This window comes from Rattus norvegicus, chromosome 11, assembly GCF_021556685.1.
Source record: "Rattus norvegicus strain SHRSP/BbbUtx chromosome 11, alternate assembly SHRSP_T2T, whole genome shotgun sequence".
Taxonomy (NCBI): domain Eukaryota; kingdom Metazoa; phylum Chordata; class Mammalia; order Rodentia; family Muridae; genus Rattus; species Rattus norvegicus.
The window spans coordinates 44392430-44401746 of NC_141544.1; the positions used below are offsets into that span (position 1 = coordinate 44392430).

General features: G+C 47.4%; 1 long non-coding RNA gene and 1 pseudogene across 1 annotated transcript; one reads left to right on the forward strand and one right to left on the reverse strand.

Annotated features, from left to right (window-relative positions):
* Nucleotides 1–448: 448 nt before the first annotated feature.
* LOC148002526 (uncharacterized) lies at nucleotides 449–4477 on the reverse strand. The gene is made up of 2 exons (XR_015633305.1): nucleotides 4275–4477; nucleotides 449–1914 (listed from the first exon to the last, which is right to left on the reverse strand). It is a non-coding gene; the product is annotated as an uncharacterized LOC148002526 (long non-coding RNA).
* A 2491-nt stretch (nucleotides 4478–6968) lies between these two features.
* On the forward strand, nucleotides 6969–7669 carry LOC134481056 (small ribosomal subunit protein eS7-like; annotated as a pseudogene).
* Nucleotides 7670–9317: the final 1648 nt, after the last annotated feature.

Below are 9317 nucleotides of genomic sequence, written 5' to 3' on the forward strand. Positions count from 1 at the left end.
AGGTTGGGTGTCGTAGCGCATAGCAATAATATAAAATACTGGGTTTCATTGTGTAAGGTTTTCTTTGCTGTTGCTTGCTTGTTTAGACCAGGGTTCCTTTAGCGGAGAATGACCTTGAACTTGTGGTCCTGCCACCTATAACCTCGTGTTGGGATCACAAGCATGCGCCATCACACCCAGTTTAAGAGATGCTGCGAGTCAAGGTAAGCACTTGGTACATGCTAGGCAAGCACTCGCCCATTAGGCTGCATCCCCAGGCCCTTGCGATATCTTCATGCATGTATATAACATAGCTTGATAATACCCGCTTAAGGTTTTTTAACTTACTATTTTTGTGTGTATCTGAATGTGCCTGCATGAGGTTAGGTGCACCATGTTGCAAGCAGGAGCCTTAGGAGGCCGTGAGCCCCTCTGAGCTAGAAATGCAGACAGTTTTTGAGGCCCCATGTTTGTGCTGGAAATTGAACCCGGATCCTCTGGAAGAGCAGCAATGCTCTGAACCTCTGAGCCACCTCTCCAGTTAGGATGGGTGTTTTTACAAAGCTTCCTGGTTGATTCTGAAGTGAAGTTGGGGTTAGGAAACACAGAACACACCCTGGAGCTGGGAAACATCAGACCCTTTCCTGTCACCAAGTGTTTGATGGCATTCCTTAGACTTGAAAAACCTGGGGCCCCTTTAAAGAATAAAGCTTCTTTGGTGTCTCCCATTGTTGGCAAATAATGTATAATGTATTGTAAGGGTCCGAAAATCGCGGAAGGAAGACCCTAGACTCAGATAGCATGCAAAGGCAAAGAGCGTTTATTCTGCAGGGACAGCCAGCATGCGAGGGTCACCATCCTTTCCAAATGGTAACAACCACAGAGACATTCGAGTCCCTTTTCATAACAGGACCTTGCTTAATTACTTCTGAAATAACAGCAGACTTCTAAGACTGAGGGCACATTCCAAGGGTTTACAGAAACCATCAACGGGAGGTCGTAAAGAAGACAGACATCACAGGACCCAGGTGCAAAAACAAGAGAGAAGACTTCAAGAACGGCTTAGTTACAGTCTTAAACTTTTTCCATGACCCTCCAAGCCAGTAACAAATGGCAAAAGTTAAGCCAGAGAATTACTCCTAGTGTATATGCACGTAGGCATTCTCTGTTATCAACTTTTATTCAATTTATGACTATGTAAACTCACAGTGAGCTTTGTGAACACACGCTCTGAGAGTTGTACAAGTACTGAGAAAGAAGGGCAGAGCTAAGTCCTTCTCTCCTTCACATCTAGCACCACACCTGTCTTAAAATAAGTTTTTGATCAATAACCAAAAAAAAAAAAAAATCAAACTAGGGCTAGGTGGTGGTGCTCTCAGCCCTTGGGAGGCAGAGGCAGGCAGATCTCTATGAGTTCAAGGCCATCCTGGTCTACAGAGAGAGTTCCAGGACAGACAGGGCTACACAGAGAAACCCTGTCTCACCCCACTCCCCATTCCCCAAATCAAGCCATGGCAAATGCCTGGCCGTACAGTAGTCAACATATTTCAGCTGCATGTAAGTAGAGACGACTCTATCGAATCAACATCACTGTGTCCCATTGACTGGCAGTGTTAAAAACAGTGCTGCTCAGCCCGTGAGGGCACCGTCGCAAGCAGTCTCCCACCTCCAAACGGTGCCGTCAACGTGAAGCCAACTCACAGTGTCCAGAAGAGCATCCCTCAAGTAAGGTAAGACTGAGACACACCTCTCCTTGATGTGTGCCTGGTGCAGCCTGAGAAGGAACTTTCTCCCGTCTACGTGCAGTGGGAAGGGGAACAGCTGGTCTGAGAAGATCATGGAGGAGGGGCTGAAAGGAGCGTGGGTGTAGGTTCAGGTGCACAGGAGAGGCAAAGAGCTACGTCGGATGTTCTGCCTTGCACAGTAGGGCGGTAACTGTGGTTGGAAAGATCAGTGAGAATTTCAGACAGCAGGTATTTGACACACTGTCAAATACCAACACAAGGCAATAATAAATGTCCCTAGCCATGGTTTGGGCAGTAGGCCTGCCTGGGTCCTTGTGCTTTGTACATACTACTGGAATGTCACATGGTAGCCATGAATCCTACTGTTTGTTATTAGGCGAGCCACTAGCACTCAAACACTGAGCAGTATCCCCAGGTACACAGGAGAGTGGGTCAAAGCTAGGGCCTTCTGCATGCAGGCTAGCACTGCTGACCCGAGCTTCTCCATCTTGAACTATTCTCCCTAGGTCTTACCACAAATTGCCACTGTCTTCCTTATTTGGGTTAATATTGAATGTTAGCAAGTCATCTGAGTCATGCACAAGTAAGTAAGGTCCCTGCAGATCGAAAGAAGCCAGCTGTCCTGTCCTTCATGCCGAGGACTAGTGACTTGTCTGGAAAAGGTTGGGATAGATCCCACTGGCATCGAGCAGGTAGGCACATGGGGTGAGGGAGGCCCACCTTGAGGAAATGAAACGTCACCTGAATTGAATAAGAACGGTCCCCAGCCCTCCAGGGGATCCAGGAAGGAAGATTTGCAGGGGATCCAGAGTGTGCATTCTGGAAGGTTCATCTTTCCTCTGACCTCAGGTATATGGGCACTGCCATCAGAGTGAGATTGCCCTAAGACACTGTAGTGCCAGGAGGTGGGCAGTACTTTAGAGAGCCCAGAGAGCAAGGGGCAAACAGAATAAGAGTCCAATGGAATGCCCTGACCTCTATCATCAGGGTCTGAGAGCGGCCCCACACTTCTTTTTCACAGTTGTGAAAGAAAGAAAAAAGGAAGGGAGGAAATGAGCACATGATCTAGAGACCCCGTCACCCTGGACCCTACAGGAAAGTCAAGATATCTGCAGCCCTGTCTTTAATGTATCAATGGGAGCCCCCAGCAGGTTGGTCAGAGGGTGGCGCAAAGATTGGAGTGGGGATTAGGTTAGGTCCAGGAACAAAAACAAAAACAAAACAAAACAAAACAAAAAAAAAAACAAAAAAAAAAAAACCTGTGGTTTAGAAATTGGAAGAATTCATCATAATGAATTCTGTATATATTTACCTGAGTCAAGAAGAGTGTGCTTCTTCTTATTAAATCACAATAGAATGAAAAACAGTGAGTTTGGGTAGTGGTGTTTCTGTTGTTGTTTTGTTTTGTTTGTTTTTTGAAAATCAAAGGGGACAAAATGAAGTCTTTGCCTTGCCCATCTCTAAAAGTCCAACTGGTCGTACCCCAGTCTTCCCACCGCAGCTATGGGCGGTGCCCTCTTCCTGCATCCTGTACTCTTTTCGGTTTGATTTGTTTTGCTGTACTGAGGATTGAGCCCCGAGGTCCACACATACTAAGCAAGCTCACTATCAGGGAGTCACAGCCCGGCCATTCATATCTCTATGCTGGTGATCATCGGGGATAAATACGCTACCCAAAGCCATCTGTCACCTCAGAAACCCAAGATGAGGAAAGACTAAGCCTCCATTCATCCACCTCCCAGGCCTGCTCATGGGCCGAGGGCCTTACACCAAATACCTGCAAGCATCTTCTCATTAATGCGGGCAAGCAGAACTGGCCTGGACCAGTTACAATATTGGCATATTGCTAGATCTGTTATGAACATATGTATAGCGGTCTGACTCTTTGCTGGCCTGCTGGCCTGTGGACCCACTTCCTCAAACGCAGGGGGGGATTTTTTATGTTGAAATGTTTGCTTTTGACTAAGCATACAGTGTCTGGTTACACTTCCTCCTCAATGCAGGGAAGTCTATCCCCCTCCCCACCCCCATGTATAGAATTTAAAGAGCAAACATGGAAAATGACCCAAAGCATAATAGACTGCCATTAGCCACTCTGGAGTGTATAAACGGATAGCTCAAAGGTCTTGGCAAGCATTTTTTTTTGAGGCAGCAGATGGGGTGTACAGTATTGCAATTAGGCCCAGACATCTTGAAGGAATAAGGATCCTAAGATCTAACCCAGTTCAACTCAGACACTGCTGCCTATGACTGGTGTAAGCCTGTTGAAAAGCTTCAGCTCTCTATGCCCAAAACCCGAGAAGTGCTCACAGATACCACAGGCTAACACATGACAATCCCTGAGCCAGGAGTAAGCTGTCCTTTTGGAGTTGTTAGCCAACAAAGTCCCACAATAGTGATTGGCAGTGATAAAACACGCAGTTCAAAGCTGCAGTATTATCTAGAAGATTCCACAAGCACAGACTTCAGATTTCTTTTCTTAAAAAAAAAAGTTTCAAAACAAAAGTCTTTCATTACAAAATAAAGAACACTAGGCAGACACAATAGTACCTGTGACACCATAATCACGGTCTAAGGTAGGAGGATTCCATGGTCCAAATACAACAAAAGAGAAAAGCGGATGCTGATCTGAAGCCTCGCCAAACTGTCTTGTTGCTCAGTTGTTTCTCGACACAGAGGGCTGGTCCCTTTCCTTTACTTAGAAGCATGTGCTAACCCTGACTTCCCCTTTCTTTCATGCTCCACATTCTGTCAGGAAATCCTGCCTGGCCGTCTCAGAAATGTCTCGGTTCTAACCACCATCACCACATCCATGGCCACTACAGTGATTCAAGCCACCCCTAGAAAAGTAGGACTCATCTTAAAAACCCCAGCAGAGAAACATCTACACTATGTGATGGTATCTGGGTGGCTCCACGGACACATCCTGTGACCAGCATCACACGCTGCTTAACTAAAGCTGAAACGACTTCATTCAAGCTATTGTTATCGAAAGAAAAAAATGCAATACTTAAAAATATTTTCGTGGGAGCTGGAGAAATGGCTCAGTGGTTAAAAGCACTTAATGCTCTTTAGAGGACCTGAGTTGGGTTCCCAGTACCAACGTCAGGCAGCTCCTAACTTCCTGTAACTCTAGATCCAGGGAATCTGGTGACTTCTTTTGGCCTCTTCTACACACACACACACACACACACACACACACACACACACACACACTTTAGAAAAAGGTATATGAAAACCCACTATCATGGAAGCTCCTTAAAATATACATATAAATGCATATAAAAAGAGTTAAATTGGGTTATCTTAGAACAACAGTGCCCAGGCTGGAAGATACCGCAGGCTAACAGATGACAAGCCAGGAGTAAGCTGCCCGCTGAGAGCTGTTAGCCAGTGAGATCCCACAGACCTCCAAACACTACAGAAAAATGTCAGTGCTGTTAGTTACTGTCCAGAACTCGAGAAAACCCTGTTGCTGAAAACACCACCTGCTTGGCTTGTAGAACACGAAGAAACCCAGCTGGTGTAGGACTGAAATTCCCCATCCCTACTGTCTTACTTAGGGTTTGTGTGGCCAAGCAGCACGTTCAGGAGGAAAGGGTTTATCTGACATACACTGCCACATCATAGTCCATCACTGGAGGAAGTCAGGACAGGAAGTCACACAGGGCAGGAGAAGGGAGTCAAAAGCGGATGCAGAGACTATGAGGGATGCTGCTTACTGGCTTGCTCCTCGTGGCTTGCTCAGACTGCTTTCTTTTTTTTTTTTTTTTTTTTTTTGGTTCTTTTTTTCGGAGCTGGGGACCGAACCCAGGGCCTTTCGCTTCCTAGGCAAGTGCTCTACCACTGAGCTAAATCCCCAACCCCTCAGACTGCTTTCTTATAGAACCTAGAACCACCAGCCCAGAAATGGCACCACCCACCATGGCTCTTCCCCACTGATCACTAGTTGAGAAAATGCCTTACAGCTGGATCTCATGGAAGCATTTCCTCAACTTAGGCTCCTTTCTCTGTAAAAACTCTAGCTTGTGTCAAGTTGACACACACCCTGCCAGCACGCCTATCTAGCTTTCAAAGTGCTGGAAGCTACTATGCAAACCGCAGGAGGAGAAAAACAGTCAGGAGCCTTACATGATCATGTGACACCTACAAGCTACAATAGTAATAACCTACCCAGAAACATATGCCCACCGGTGCAACAAACACCATGGGAGTTACCAGCTACCTTCTGATTGAACTTAAGGCCCATTCCATAAGATGAACCCTATACCCAGGATGATTTTATGGCAAAGCACTTGTGGCCAGACAGATCATAGCCCAGAGAAGAAAACCTGCTCCTATTATGCTGCTAAATGGACATGGAATTAAAGTAACTCCTAGTGAGTTAGCATTACCCCCATACATCAGTGCATCCCTCCGGCCTCAGCAGAGAAGCTTCTGTTTGCAGAAGATGACGATTGAGCGGGCCCATGCCTAGGTGTGCCCCTGGACAACCACACCACATGACAGACTTAGTATAAAGAAAGTTTATTGGGAAGGGGAGGGGTATGGAGGACCTTGGAAAGTGGTAGAGACAGAGAAAGGGGGAACAGGAAGGAACAGAAAGAGAGGGCAAGAGGAAGAGGCTGGCCAGGAACAAGTCAGGACAGAGAAATTGTAAATAAAGGGGGACAAGAGAGAGAACAGGAGTGGGGAGAGTAGCTGGGGTTCGAGCCAGGTACATGGCGCCGGGTGATGACGTAAGCTGTTGCTAGGTTCCTGGGAGGAGCCTGGTGGTATGGTCTGAAACCCAATAGCAATTGACACTGAGACCCAGAACTGACCAAAGTGAAGAGACAGACTGACTGTAGAATGCTCGGCTTCAAATGGGACATCTGTATCGTAGTCCTCTCCTCCAAAGACTCGGGACCATTGCATAAAAGGGGCATGGAAAGGAGAAGCCGGGGATGCTAGGATGGCCACAAGGAAGCGGCGTCCTCTGGGTACAGCAGGGAGTGTGTTTATGAACTCTCAGCAGTTAGGTCAGCATGCATAAGAACTGTAGAAGTTCAAGCCAGACACAGTCCCGGCATGGAGAGGGGCTGTGGACCCAGGTTTGATTCCCAGCACCAACATAGTGGCTTATAACCATTTCTAACTCCAGTTCTAAAGGCTCCAGTGCCCTCTTCTGGTCTGTGTGGGCACTACACTTCTGGTTCATATATACACACATGGGCAAAACTCTCATATGCATTTTAATTTTTTTAAAAATACAGAATACGAGGCGGCAGACCCTGAGTCCCGGGTTGGGATGCAGCGGATTATCTGCCCTGCGCCTGCCAGTAGATGGCCCCAGTCTGGCAGCCCATGCTTCCTCCCCTCAACTCAAGCACCAAGATTGTGAAGTCCAATGGTGAGAAGCCGGACGAGTCCGAGCCTGGCATCTCTCAGGCGCTGCTCGAGCTGGAGATACATTCAGATCTCAAGGAGCAGCTATGAGACTCAGCATCACCACAGCCAAGGAAATCAAAGCCGGTGGTGGTCGGATAGCTATCTTAATTTTTGTACCAGTTCCTCAGCTTAAATCTTTCCAGAAAATTCAAGTCCAGCTAGTTCATGAATTGGAGAAAAAGTCCAGTGGGAAGCACGCAGTCTTCATTGCTCAGAGGAGGATTCTGCCCAAGCCGACCCGGAAAAGCCATACGGAAAATAAGCAAAAAACGCCCCAGAAGCCACACCCTGACAGCAGTGCACGACGCCATCCTTGAGGACTTGGTCTTCCCACGTGAAATTGTGGGATCCGTGTGAAACTGGACGGGAGGCGGCTCGTAAAAGTTCATTTAGACAAAGCACAGCAGAACGGCGTGGAGCACAAAGTTGAATTTGGAATTCCCAGAGTTTCAATTGTAAGGAAAATTACTGAATAAAGTGCCATTCATAGTAAAAAGAAAAAAAGAAAAAGAAAAGGCTCAAAATTAATATTTATTTACCAGAAGGGAACACAATCAAGGATTGCAAGTTTTAAATAAAAGGAATCAAATATTATGAGCACCACAGTGTGGAAATGTAACAGAACTGGACTGTCTGCCTGCCTCCCTCCACCATGTCTCCCTTCCATTCCTTGATGCATATGTCATCGTTTATATAGAGGTGAGTTCTCACTGTCTGTGCATAAAATGTAACACACCCATCACACAGCCTAATTGATATAGAGGTTTCAAGCAATGAGCCAAGGGCCTGCAGTCTTCCGGCTTTCCTGGGAGTTTTTCGTGTGCAGTAGAATCTGAAAATAGTGCTGGTCAAGCCCTGGCATCTCATGCCCGCCCCAGCCCTGACTCACAGCAGCGTGCCATACAGATCTGGGCAGGACGCAATGTCAGAGTTCAAGCCAATGAGCAGCTCTGGGGAGCCTAGACTTGCATTTGATCACCAGGGTGTGTAGGTGAAGGCCTGAGAGACCTGGTGATCTCCCTGGGCCATCCCCTTTCTCATCCCCATATCTTAAAGAGCCTTCTACTCTGAGCTAGCCTTAGGGCACAAACAGGACTGTAGAAGAGGGTCCAGGGGTTAAATACCACAACCTCAGGGTGCACTTGTGGCTCATGTGACCTTCCAAGCAAGCAGAAGGTCCAGGAGCATGTTTGGTGCCCAGGAGCACTCATCCCTTGGCCTCCACTACTGCATTTTGTCGTTTGTAAATGTGCTTCTTTGACATGTGCCACACGAGGAGAATCACGCACTGTCTGGCCTTTTGTGCCTGGATCCTTTGCTTAGCAGCCCCTTTTTCAGGTCCGTCCATGGGGCAGCGACTACCGTACCTTTTCGGGTCCTCTCTTTTGTCTGGAAGTTTTATTACACACACTGGGGCCAGGGATTCAGTCCTTTTTGGCAATCACTTTTCTCCTGGTGTCGGCACTGTCTCTCAACTTCTTTTCAATTCCTCCCGGTTCCTCTTTGTCCTGAGCGGCCCTGGGCAGTGTGGCATAGCCACTTGCTCACAAGGCTTGTTCCACTTTCACAAGGAAGGTCTCTCCAAAGGCTCTTTGCTGAGGACTTCATCCCCACCTAGTGGCGCTTGTTTGGAAGGTTCTGGAAAACTTGGAAGTGGGACCTAGCTAGAGGAAGTAGATCACCCGGGGTATGTCCTTGGGGAATTTCTTGACCCTAATTCTTCCTTATCTATCCCTCTGCTTCCTGGCCACCGTGCTGTGAAGTGCACTACTGTGCCAAGCACAGTGGACTGTTACATAAATTCCTGAGTCAGGGTCTCATGGAGCCCTAGCTGTCCTTGAACTCCTGTTCCTGCTTCTAATTTCCACATGGCTGGGATTGCAGGCCTGACCCAGGGTCCAGATCCCTTAAATTCTGTATTTGGCCACAGTGATAAGAAAATGAACACAGGCCAAGCTACACGCCCCTCAGACCACGGCTACCTGGACACAGTGTGCTCCGGCCACAGCAGTTGTGCCTCAGCTGCCACATTCTTGGTTTCCTTGTGGCCTTCCCGAGGCTCATAGCCACGAGGTGCCACAGAGCCTCCCCCACCCCACCCCCATCGCTACTCAAGATTTTATTTTTTACATTTACAATTTGTTTATGTGAGTGTATGTGCGT